This window comes from Papaver somniferum, chromosome 9 (assembly GCF_003573695.1).
Source record: "Papaver somniferum cultivar HN1 chromosome 9, ASM357369v1, whole genome shotgun sequence".
Classification (NCBI taxonomy): Eukaryota; Viridiplantae; Streptophyta; class Magnoliopsida; order Ranunculales; family Papaveraceae; genus Papaver; species Papaver somniferum.
In genome coordinates this window covers 50,198,983-50,213,551 of record NC_039366.1, presented here as the reverse complement: position 1 = coordinate 50,213,551, position 14,569 = coordinate 50,198,983, and positions in this window count along the sequence as shown.

Genomic DNA, 14,569 nt, shown 5'->3' with positions numbered 1-14,569 from the left:
ATAAGTCACGAACCTTTTTTTTAAATTTTTTTTTTTCGTGAGCCAGATAACTCATGTAAATTATAAAAAAAAACTTTTTTGCTCAGTTGAGCATTCGTTTATGGAACGAGGTACTTTTCTATTTTTTCAAAGGTCCACATATTCTAAATAAAAATTTGAAAGTTCATAAACAAATTTTTATCATGAACTCCAGGTCTTTTCAAAAATTCCTTTAACCCTAAGGTCATTATTTACTACTTTTATTACGAACGAACACGTTCCTAAAAATATTTACAAAGATTCATGCTTTAAAAACAAAATTGGGTTTTCATGAAACCTAATAAACAAAACTTTTACTACTGCAACTAGACCATGTCTATTCAAAATTTTGTGTATCTCTTCCATATTAGGGATTTTTGCTCGTTTCCTAAACTAACGAAAAACTGGCATACATACGCTTTCTAAAAACAAATTCTTCATAAATCCTATGCATGCTTGCAACTATGGGATTTTTGTTTTGTGAACAATTCATGAATCATGAAACACGCAAAAAAAAAATTGCACGGACTTACCTGTCGGCGCCGTCCGGAAATCTGTCGTACGGTGATCGGACGGCAACGGTGCTGGAGCTGGCGTGAAATTTTTTTCCTCCTCCCTGCTTCTCGGGCGTACAACAAAGAGAAGAGATGCTCAGTTGATCAACAATAAAAAAAAATATTAGGGTTACTTACCTTTTATATTATTTCCAAAACTTAAAACACATGGGTTTCCTCTTTTGGATTTTGGGCCCACGAACGCTAAACTGACCAAAACCGAGCCTTCGAGCGTCCAAATCAGCGGTGAATCATCTCTCCGTGCTCATGAGATGACACTCTATCTTGCTATCAGGGTCCTTATCTATGCATTTGCTCGTACATGACACCATTAAGGAAAATCGAGGATTCTGAAACTACCTTTGTATGACTGAGTTCAACCACCGATCTCGTCGACTGAAAATCACCATCTAATGCTTACTGAGGAACATGACTGTCCCTCACTAAGCAGGGGACTTAATGTTGATGGTGGATTTTCAACAAAGGGCAAAATCGTAAAATCACGAGGCATGTTTTTGACACAACTTTCAGGCATGCAACGATTCATATTTTACGAAGCCATGATGAATATGTTTCCTGAAGGGCCTCCACTAGATGAGCGTTCAGTGCCACGCATTTCATCATGTCCTCCATGTAGAATAACGTAATTGGGAGGTTCTCCGTAAGATTGAGAGCAACAACGCCTTCAGGACGTCGGTGACACTCACTGTTCCCTGACTACATGAGAGAGACCCGCCTCTACATAGAAGAACGATTGGCAGGTTCTCCGTAGATTGAGAGCAACAACGCCTTCAGGACGTCGGTGACACTCACTATTCCCTGACTATGTAGAGAGACCGTGTATAGATCCAGACGGTTCTCCGTTGATTGAGAGCAACAACGTCTTCAGGACTTCGGAAACTCACTGTCTTCTGACCATACACCTTCGGAATGGGTATGACGCTTTAACTGGCTAATATCTCTTCTGCAATAGATTAATTCTGCCGTGATATTTAACACTGAATTCCCAGAATGATCTATTATTGATCCTATTCCATGGTCGAATCCACGGCATGATCCCATGGAATGGCAATAACAATTGCTCCTATTCCATGGTCGAATCCACGGCCTGATCCCATGGAATGGAAATAACAATTGCTTCTATTCCATGGTCGAATGCACGGCCTGATCCCATGGAATGGCAATAACAATTGCTCCTACTCCATGGTCGAATCCACAGCCTGATCCCATGGAATGGCAATAAACAATTGTATCATCTCATTATTACGATTTCATGATCGAATTCACGGCTAATCTCATGGAATGATAATAGATAATTTTATTACTCTGATTTCATGATTGAATCCACGGCTGATCTCATGAAATAGTAATATTTAACAGGGCATCTGGACTACCACTGAGTAAGCCCCACAAAAATGGTGCAAGTGTACTCGACAATGATGCACGACTGAGCACCCGGATGCACAAATGAGCATTCAAAAATATGGACAGATGAGGAATCCTACACAAAATAGGAGAAAAACAACAAATAATAATAAAATAATAAGAGGCTCCCAGGGCCGGGCCCACCGGCCGGCCGGCATGCCCTAGCTGTGGCCGGTCCCATGCCTCTCCCATTATTTTCCTTATTTTTTGTTATTTCATGAACTCATGAAAACTCCTTGGTTTTAACAACTTTCCTTGTTTTTTGCAAAACTCATGAATTCTCCATAACTTCATGGATTCATGAAAAAATAATATTATAAAATAGGGAAAGGTGTGCTGGACCGGGTAACATAGCCGGCCAGCCGTGCCCAAGCCGTGGCCGGTGCCATACCTCACGATCCCTAGATTTTTATAATTATTATTCCCTAAACTCATGAAACTTCTCCGTTTCAACGAAAACTCATGGATTCTCCATAATATCACGGTTTCATGAAAAATAATAATATAAAATTAGGAAAAGGCGTGCGGGACCGGGCAACAAAGCCGGCCAGCCATGCTCTAGTCGTGGCCGGCCCCACACCTTGCAATCCCTAGTTTTTTATAATTATTATTTTCCTCAATTCATGAAACTCCTTGGTTTGAGCAAAATTCATGATTCCTTCATATTTTCTCAAATTTTACTCGAATCATGAAAAACCAGAAGCCAACATGGTCACACGACCGGCTAGCCTCTCATGGCAATATTAAATGTTAAAATGTCTTTATTTTAATATTTACAAAATATTGATCAATTGAGCATACATGCTCATTCCAACAAAAATCAAGAATTTCAGTCAAGATGAAACTCTTCTGAAAATTCACAATGTTGCTCGAACACACACCAGAAAATGCTGAAACTCTCAGTACGAAGACACGGACACCACGGAAACACGTACATGGCTTCTTGACCTACTAGAGTCATCCCTAGAGCTTGCACAAATCCGGTCCCACACGTTTTCATAATTCTGACCTAATTTGCTCAATTGCTCAAATTGATCCCAAACTCTCTCCAACCAACCTGGGATTGCTCAAACGACCAACAGCTGGTCCCATGATCACCAAGAGCCCGCCCCACTCCCTATTGGTCAATCTTCCATCTTTCATACTTAAGTTTTATCACCTAATGTTGAAACCATCAATATTTCAGTAAATGATGAAATCGGCATTTAATCATCATTCCTTCACCGACTGGTCAACTCAAGACCCCGGTGCACGCTCACTTGAGCATTCGGAAACCACATGGTCGTACATCATCCTATGTGGTCGGTCCCCCTATCACTCATGACCTATTTTCAGCGATTCATCAGTTAACAAATAATTGATCTGAAATTATGGTTTCGAATAAATGTTCTACGAATCATCATTCAGAGCAAGATTCAAACACTAATGAATTTATGATGGATTCAGCAACAAACATATGAATTAATCATATAATTTTTGGTAATCTACCAATATAAAATATTTTATTGGGTCACGTCACCAATAGATATTTCGTCGAATTGAGCCATATTCGCTCAGTTGCTCAAATATTGATCCAGCTATCAATATTTAGTAATATTAGTATTCTGTCGAAGTGAGCAATACTTGCTCAGTTGCACGTCAAATTATCAACGTTCAGTAATTCGTCGAATCGATCAATACTTGCTCAGTTGCTCGAATAATCCATGTATATTCAGTAACTCATCAATATTCAACAACTCGTCTAATTTACAATATTTGCTCAGACGAGCAACACTAATACTCATGAATCACTGAGCATTCGTCAATCATGCTCGATTCAACAAAACTTAGACTCACTGTCTAAATAAGTCAATAATTGACTAATTAAAACACGTCCGCCTTGCAGACTCCACGATTTGTGAGACATCAATCACGTCACAAATAGGGGGATATCACTTAGGGTTTTGGTCTGGCGGTCTACGGCACGTGGATTCATCCATGACGAGAAATGTGTGTAAGTCGTGCAAACGGTTGAAGGAGTTAGCGAAGTAGTGGGTGCACGATCAGTCAAGTCTCCACACGACATGGAACTGAATTTAACACGATATCCCATTTTCCCGCTCTTTCACTCAAGAAACCGTCACACTTACAGGGATCAATGTGTTCACAACTCTGACGCTATAAATAAGTCTCTGAATCCATGATTGAAGGACATAATGACACCATCAGCAATCGTCCACACATAATTTCTCGAGTAACTACTCTTAAGAATTCATCAATCTATCAGAGCTTATCAAAACTTCACAGTTTACCAATTATTGCAGAAACCTTCAACACATCCACAATCTTTGATCATCATTGATTCCACACAATTCTCAGCTTCCCTCCTACAGATCAATCCATCTCCCTCTTTGCGACCGAATTGACTCTGGAACGGCCATTGACTTGGTTTAGGCCGGAGTCCTACAGATTGATCTCTCGAATCTAAGCACTCCTTCGCAGTGCATCTGTGTGAGGTTCAACAGTTTGCTCGGTTGAGGAGTATCGACCGCACGCTCGACTCTTCACTTCCCTAAAAACCAACAACTCATTTTTCGCCATCTACACAAGGGAACCAGTAATCACTTCCTTCTACATATGTACGGTCTAAACGGGTCTTGAGTTGTTCAACCGATGGTGTTCTCCTTCTAAGAGTTGGAACACACTGATCCATACCCATTTGTCAAATTGCTCTGTCAATGTTGTATTCTTCTACTGAAAGGTCTCCGTATATCGCTGATACTAAGTGACTAGGAGTGCAACTCCGCAGAAAAGATCTTTCTCCATCACTCAGATCCGCAACAGATTTTAAAATAATACTTTCTCCAGCATTGAAAGTTATCAATTGAGAAATATAAGAAGGAATTGACACCCATGGGCGAAAATTAAACTCAGGCTCATTGTCTAATACATCGACGAGATGTGCCTTAACTCGAGGATGTTTTGTGGACCAACGCATAATCTTGGCATTATCCTTCTCAGAGAAAACATGATTCGGTCCGTGTAAGATAGTACGAGGAATGGGCGCACAATCCTTGAAGTGTTCCCACATCAATGCTTGGAGAAACATCGTATTGGCATAGCATTCGATCTTCAAAAAGGTTGTTTGAGACACTGGAGTCTATAATCAAGGAGTCTAAGTTAGAATACAAAGAACCCAAGAATAGGCTACCTATCGGAAGTTTCTCACCTTTGGCCATCTTAATGGCAAAGGGAATCACGAACGACTTCAACAAATTTCCACTATCTACAAATACATCTATGGACAACCATAAACACAAGAAAGCAGAAATAGATAACGTACAGTCGACAGGCCTGTCAGGAGCATTATCTCTCGGCCACCAGTGCATTAACCAATGAGCATAACAACATTTGTTGGATATTTTATTAATTTCCTCTATTTCAGCTGTCAAGATGTTAGAGATCGCCCTCTCTTCTACCGAAAGCCTCTCAGGAAGATTGCCTGTGATTGGGAGATGTAATAAAGCAACTACATCCTCTAAAGTGATGGTAAACTCTCCCCAACTGCATATGAACATATGGGTTGGAATGCACCAGCAAGCTAGCAAAGCTACTATTCCTCGCACATCGTGAAAGATAAATAAGTCTCCAGATGCTTGAATAGCCCTTGTTACCTGTGCACTATCCAGCATGGCTCGAATATAAGGAAATCCCAGCATATGCCTTGCCTATCTAGAAAACTTTTCTAGAGGTCGTCGAGAAAGCTTAAATTCAATAACTGAAGCAGAAAAATGTCTTCGCTGGAGACAGAATCGGATGGCCACCCAAGGAGTTACCAGTTTCTTCTGAGAAATATCTCTGGGATTTATCAGAAAACGAAATGCTGGGGTCTGGATACGCATTTCAGGTCTATGATGAACCACGAAGAAAGAATCCTCTGTATTCGGAATATTCTTGATTCCAGGAGCTTCTTCTTCCCCTTCTTCATTTTCATCCATACATGTATCATCTCTTGAGGCATCATTATCTTGGGAGTCAGACATCCTTATGAAGTAGCTGTAACATCCACACAATACTCTACTTCAGCATATCGTCCATACAAGATGCAAACTTCGACAAAGCAATGAAATGAAGCAATTGGATGATAAAAATGCTCATACGAGCATCTACAAAATGATAATTCTTAACTCTTACCTGTTTATGATTCCACTAACAATAGTGATTGTGACGCAAGAGTTAATACTTCAAAACTTGCTCGCTTCTTCGAACCAGCAAAGAATGAACAAAACGTTGACTTTCAAAAATCGAAACCTGATTTTCATAAAATCATGAACATAATTTTCACTGTGTGAAAATTCACCACTGAGTTATGAAAAAACTCACAACAAGGCAATATTTCATCATAAATAATTGTCCGCTTTTTATGATTACTCAAAATCAAAATTTGATTTTCAACAAAATAATATATGTATACATAGATATATAAAAGTGTGATTTACTCACGTAATTTAAAAAAAAAAACTTTTTTAACGTGAGAGAAACTCACATAAATATTAAAAAAAAAAATCGTGAATATATCACGGTTTTTGCAAAAAAAAAAAAAAAAAACTTTTCCTTCGTACGATCGTCCGTCTTTGAAACGAGGGTTTATTCCGATTTTGTGAAAATTCACACCTTTTAAGATAAAGTTTTGGTTTTCATGAAAGATCATAAACAAAATTTTGTCACTAGACAAAGGTCTATATATAAAAAAAATCTCTCCTAAGTCAGGGATTATTGCTAGTTTCTTAAACTAACGATCGAACGAACGTACATTTCTAAAACAAGTGTTTTCTACAAAACTCACGCCTATATGGGCACATGTATATATAATTTTAAACATGAACAAAGCATGAACAACTCATGAAACAGCAAACACACAAACAAAAAAAATTGCTTACCTGGTCGGCGGCTGGATATGGCCGGACGGTGGCAGTGACTGTCGACGGCGACAGTCGAAGATGGCGAGCTTCGGAAAAATTCCTTTCTGCTACTGACATGAAGGTGATGAAGAGATGAAGGTGATGGTCGTGTGGAGGAGAAATAAAAAAAAAAGGTATTTATCCCTTTTATGTCAAATTTTATTTACAAACCTAATTCCACGAGGATTTCCTTTCTTGGGCCCGGACCCGTGAATCCTAAGTCGACCAAGGTTCCATGACCAAATCAGCGGTGCTACACCAATTTATGCTCGTTAGGCGATGCTCTATCGTTCCACTGGGATTTTTTTCAAGCCATGGTCCCCTCGTGCAATCGAAAATCTGGTAACATTCTATCTTACGACTGAGTTCAATTACTTATTTCGTCTGTAACTAGAAAATCACCATCCAGTGCAGAATGAGGAACATGACTGTCCCTCACTAAGAAGGGGACTTAATGTTGATGGTGTATTTTCGACAAAGGCTAAAATCGTAAAACCATAATCTTACATATTCCTGATCCAACAATCATATGAGTATTAAGGCTTATGTCTCACATTGAAGCATGAAAACTCATGCCAGAAGAGTCTCTGACTGAGTACATTGTCTCTCAGAGCATACATGAATATGCAGTCTCTGAACTAAGGAAACAACATATCTCATGAATACTGAGCAATTTCAGTAATCACCTCTATATAGAATCGAACGATTGGACGGCTCCTAGACAACTTGCCTGCTAGTATAGAGCGATAACGTCTTCAGGATGTAACAATGTTTTCCCTGATTATATAAAAGAAATATGATGCTTCAACAAGCTCATATCGCTCAATTCTTGAATAATTAATGCTCCTAGACGATATAGATCCATCAATTAACTATTTCTAGATTCATTAACTGAATCCCTAGAAAATATTCTATGTTCTTCATAATATTTCATTACTTCAATTCATTGTTGTTCCCAGCAGAATTCTATGGATTAGTGATAAATATTCAACGTACGGGCATCTGATCCACTATCAACTAAGCCCTGACAAAATGGTGCAAGTGTACTCAGCAATAATGCACTAACGAGCACCTGAATGCACGAACGAGCATTCAAAAAATTACGTAGGAATGATGAATCTATGCAAAATAGGAAAGAAAAATAATAATAATAATAAAAAATATTAGTTAAGGCGCTAGGGGACCGGGCCCAACTGGCCGGCTGTTCATGTCGTCGTGGACGGTCCCACGCCTCTTTCTTTATTTTATCATATTTTATTATTTTTCATTGATCTCATGAAGATCCCTTCATTTGAACAAACTCCTTCGTTTTAAGGAAACTCCTCAGTTTCATGATGTTTCCTTCACACCAAGGAAATAATATAAAATTAGGAAAGGTATCACGGGACAGGGAAGCTAGCCGGCCGACCATGCCCTAGCTATGGCCGGTTCACACCTTGCAACCCCTTATTTTATTATTATTATTATAATTTTTTCCTTCATCTCATGGAAACTCCTTCGTTTCAACAAAACTCCTTAATTTCATGATATTTCCTTCACATCATAAAAATAATATAAAATTAGGAAAGGTGTCATGGGACCGGGCTCATTAGCCGGCCGGCCATGCCTTAGCCATGGCCGGTTCCACACCTTGTAATTTATTATTTTATTATTATTTCCTTCATCTTATGAAGTTCCTCAGTTTGAGCAAAACCCTGATTTCTTCATATTTTCTCAATATGTTGCTCAAACGCGCATCATAAAATATCAAAATTCTCAGGACTGAGGCACGGACACTATGGTGACATGAGCATATTACCTTGACCGACAAAGGTTGGCTATTTGTCTTGCAAAAGGCCGGTCCTACACATTTTCATCATTTGACCTAATTTGTTCACATTAGGTTCAAACTCTTCCAAACAACTTGGAATTTCACCAAACAATCGTCAGTCGATCTTATGATCAACCAAGGCCGGTTCCATGACCCCTTGATCGGTCCCTCATTCCGTCATAATTAGGTTTTATCATCTAAGCTCATACAAGCGTTATTTCAATAAATGATTAAACCAGCATTTAATCATCCTTTCACCAACTGATATTCAAGAGACTTTGGTGTTGGCTCACTCGAGCATCTGGGCGCTACATGGTCAACCCATCATCCCATGTAGCCGGTCCCTCCTTCACTCCGTGATTGGTTTTCAATAAATCATCAATTGATCGGCAATTGATCTAAATTAGGGTTTCGAATCCAAAGCTCGTGATTCCGAGCAGATTCAAACACTAATAGTTTTATGTTGGTCCCATGATCAACATTTTGATCAATTATACTCGGTCCAGTTGCTAGTATTTTAAATTAATATTTCATTTGGTCCCGCCGCCAGTAATTCATCAAACGAGCAATATTTGCTCAGACCAAGGAATATTGTTTCAACTATCAATATTCAACAATTCATCAAATGAGCAACATTTTCTCACCTTAACTATCAACATCCATTCGACAATTATACATACGTCTCAACAAACATATTAAATTCATGAGTCCTAGAACATTTGCAAATCACGTTCGACTCAGCAATAGAAAGACTCACCGTCTCATAAAGTCAACAATTGACTAACTAAATACACGTCTGCCTTGCAGACTCCATAATCACGAGACATCAATCGTGTCATATGGGGGATATGAACTAGGGTTTTGGGCTGGCGGTCTATGTCACGTGTAATCATCCACATGATGAGAATATGAGCAAGTTTTGCAAGCAGTTAGAGGATTTAGCAAAGTAGTGGGTAGAAAATCAACCAAGTATTCGCACAATGAGCAACTGGTTTTAACACGATTTCCACTTCCCCAATCTTTGACTTCTGCAACTGTCACACTTCATGGGATCAAGGTGTCTACAATTCTTGCAATATAAATAAGTCTCTGAATCATGATTGAAGCAATAGACAATCTTTCATCAAACAGACAATAGGAGAATATGAGCGTCTGAGAAATTACTCTCAACAAAGCAAATTGAAAAAGCGGGGGTCTAACAACACCACCCAAATTTTTGATTAGCACTCTGTATGGAATAACTCCGAAACACTTAGCTAGAGAATCAACTAGACAATCAGACTCAATCTAGATAGAAATTATCTCAAGGAGTTATTATCTCAATCTCTCGATTTGATCTTTACTCAAGCAAATAGAAATTTGCGAGTCTTTATCAAAGATAGATAACTTGGACGGTACCAAAGACCAGTGTCCAAGGATCAATCAACTACAATCAACAACCAAAGGTTGGATTAGAGATGTTGATGATCACGAACGCACAACCTGTATTATTTCAATTATATAAACTATAATGCGGAAAAGAAATAACACAGACACCAGAAGTTTTGTTAACGAGGAAACCGCAAATGCATAAAAACCCCGGGACCTAATCCAGATTGAATACACACTGTAATGAGCCACTACAGACACTAGCCTACTGCAAACTAATTTCGGATTGGACTATAGTTGAACTCCTATCAATCTCTCACTGATACAAGGTACAGTTGTACTCCTACGCCTCTGATCCCAGCAGGATACTGCACACTTGATTCCTTTAGATGATCTCACCCATAACCAAGAGTTGTTGTAACCCAAAATCACAGACTTGATAATAAACAGATCTGTCTCACACAGAAAAGTCTATAAAAGGATAAATCTATCTCCAACAGATAAACCCTAGGTTTTGTTCCGTCTTTAGATATAAAATCAAGGTGAACATCAACCAATTGATAATCCGGTCTTATATTCCCGAAGAACAACCTAGATTAATCAATCACCTCTCTACAATCCTTCCTGACTACACAAGCGGATTGTCGAGGAATCACAAACAGCGAGACGAAAATTTTTGTGACTTCTTTATCTTGCCTATCGGAGAAATCTCACGATCTCGAGCTAATCAATCGATTGTACTCGTACGATAGAAGATGCAAAATCAGATCACACAACTACGATAAAGTAGTATCGGTCTGGCTTCACAATCCCAATGAAATCTTTAAGTCGTTAACCTGATTTTAGAGAAGAAAATCAAAGGTTAATGGAGATCGACTCAAGCGGGCGCACTAGTAGCACACATACGTGTGGGGATTAGTTTTGTACAATGCTAGATGTCTCCTTTATATAGCCTTGAAATTAGGGTTTTGCCTTAGTTACAAAGCAATCCTTATTCACCGTTAGATGAAAACCTGATTTAGATTCAAGCTAATATTTCTCAACCGTTAGATCAAAAACTTATCTTGTCACACACACTTGGGTAGACGTTTACTGGGTTCGTGAAAACCATGCCCAAACGTGTACGTGTATGTTGGTTCAACATAGTAACCCAAAAGGTTAACCATATGAGCATTTCATATTAACCTTGTTCTTCTTCACCATAACTAGTTCAATTGACTCAAATGAACTAGTTACAGAGTTGTTCAATTGCTATGAGATATTATATAACTACACAAGACATAATTGAAGCAAAGATGATTCGATTCGATTGAATCGGCTCATGAACATTATAGCCACGGTTTGCATAAAGCATTCCTTAGTAATTTAATGTTTCCTGTTCAGAGCACATATTTAGATCATAACCTCTTAATTTTACAAACAAGTTCGCGGACTTAAGTTAATCGGTTGAGTTTTCCAAACTCAGCAGAAATTCTCGGAAAGAGAACTTCCGCCAGTTCGCGGACTGGGTTTGCAGACTGAGTTCGCGGAATAAGCACACAAACGAGTATTTGGAAAATCCCAGCAGAAATTATCGGTCGATAACTTCCGCCAGTTCGCGGACTAAGCACACAAACGAGTATTTGGAAAATCCCAGCAGAAATTATCGGTCGAGACGACAGTTCGCGGACTTGGCAAGCCAATTCCACAATCCTCCCGATTTCTCTTGATCAACAAAGTTCGAAAACTTTGGTTCAAGGAATACATGGTTATGTAATCTAAACTCTCATTTCAATCATTGAGACATTATCAGAGGATGTTATGTAGCCGTTATTCACAGACCGATTCACGTCAGAGCAATTCTCAAAGTGATTGAAACTTTTCATGACTTTCGCCACTAGGTGAAGATAAACTTGATCAAAGCTAAACGCTTTACCAACACACGATTTCGAGATAAAAGATAAGCAATGAATGCTCAGCTCGAAATGTCAAATGTGTATGTCTAGTCTATATAGCATACAACTTTTGTCTCATAAGAAGTAGGAGATAGAAGAGATAGACTTTTGAGTGATAGATAAGTTCAAGTCTCCACATACCTTTTTGTTGATGAAGTTCCACCGTTCCTTGTATAGATCTTTGTCGTTGTATGATGAATCGCCATGAAGTCCTTGAGCTCAACTACGCTTTTCTATCCTAGTCCGAGACTTAGCTATGTAGGCTAGAAATCAAGACTAATAGTTTTGATCACTAACATTGACAAACATGCTTGATATAGCAACGTATACGAGGTTGACCGAGCTATGCTCTAACATTCTCCCCCTTTGTCAATTTTAGTGACAAAACTATTAATACATATGGAATACAAAAAAGATAAACTTTAGTGGCTCCTATTCTATAGTCTAATCTTCAATGTTCCTTGAAATCTTTGTCCTTCCAAGTACCCCAATGATCCCAAAGGTTGTAAGTTTAGCACCATCGTTGTTGAAGATCCGTAGCTATAACAACGAGAGAAATCGAGATTCTCGATCAATATTATACAGTGTCATAATATTATTATATAACATCAAAGTCCAATTGTATCACGACTTTAACAATAATATTACGGTGATATGTATCACTCCCCCTTAGTCAATAATCCATATCGATCATGGAAACCACTCCCCCTTACACAATGATCCGAAAACCATATGTATTTGTAGTGTGAACTACAATATTTATCCCCCTTTTTGTCAATAAAATTGGCAAAGGTACCAGAATGGGATTGTAGATGGTGGATTTTCGACAAAGGCTAAAATCGTAAACCCATGATTATACGAACTCCTGATCCAACAATCAGATGTGAGTATTGAGACACGGGTCTCTCATCGAATCCTCTGACTGAGAATACTTTATCTCGGCTGGACAACGACATATCTCATGAATACTGAACACTTCAGTAATTATTTCTATATAGAATCACGAGATTGACTGCTCCTAGACAGCTTGCTCTGCTAGTATAGAGCGATAACGCCTTCAGGATACAAACAACAAGTTTCCCTGACTATATAAAGCATATGAAGCTTCTTCAAGCTCATGTCAGAATGATTAATGCTCCTAGACAGCTTGCTCTGCTAGTATAGAGCCATAAGTTAATTATTCCTAAATTCTTGGATTCATCCACTGAATTTTCGAAAATATTCAAATATTTTCGCAATATTTCTTTACTTCAATCTATGGTTCTTCCCAGCAGAATTCATGGGTTAGTAATAAATATTCAACGCACGGGTGTCTGAGCTACCTTCGAGTAAGCCCCGACACAAATGGTGTAAGTGTACTCAACGATGATGCACTAACAATCACCGCACGAACAAGTATTTCAAAATATGACGAAACGATGAACCTATGAAAAATAGGAAGAAAAATAATAAATAATTAAAATATTGACCAAGGCGCCAGGGGATTGGGCTCACCGAACGGCCGGCCGTGTCCAATCCCACGCCAGTTTTATATTTTATCATATTTTTTGTTATTTTCCTTGATCTTATGAAAATCCTTTCATTTGAACAAACATCCTTCGTTTGAGGAAACTCCTCAGTTTCATGGTGCTTCCTTCGCACGAAGGAAATAATATAAAATTGGGAAAAACATTGTGGGGCCGTGATTATTGGCCAACCGGCCATGCCTTGATCCCGGCCGGCCCCACACCTCATTATTCCTCATTATTTTATTATTATTTTCCTAATCTCATGAAAACTCCTTAATCTCATGGTATTTTCACAAAACCATGAAAATATAATATAAAATTAGGGAAACTCGTGGGACCGAGCCCAACCGACCGGTCATGCCTCAGCCGATCCCACACGCCCCTTATTTTATTATTATTATTTTAAGGTTTCCTTGATTCCATGAAATTCCTTGATTTCATGGTATTTCTTTCAAATTATGAAAATTCCTTCAAATCATGGAAAATAATACACAAAAATTACATAAAATTAGGAAAACTTGTGGGACCGGGCCCAAGCCGGCCATCCATGCCCTAGCCGGCCCCACACGCCCTTATTTTATTATTTTAATATTATTTGCTTCCTTGATCCCATGGAAACTCTTTCACTTTAAGGAAACTCCTTAATTTCAACAAAATTCCTTGATTTCATGATATTTTCATAAAATCATGGAAAATATTATAAAATTAGGAAAAGGCACCATGGGACCATGGTCACTGGATGGCCGACCATGCCTTGGCTGCAGCGGTCCCACGCCTCATATTCCTTCATTTTATAATTATTTTCCTTCATCTCATGAAGTTTCCTCAGTTTCAGGAAAACCCTGATTTTGTCATATTTTCTCAAATGGTTGCTCAAACGCACGCCAGAAAATATCAAAATTCTCAGGATTGAGACACCGTCGTGAGCATGTTACCTTGACCGACCAAGGTTGGCTCTTTGGCTCGCAATGAGCCGGTCCCACGTATTTTCATGATTTGACTTAATTTGCGC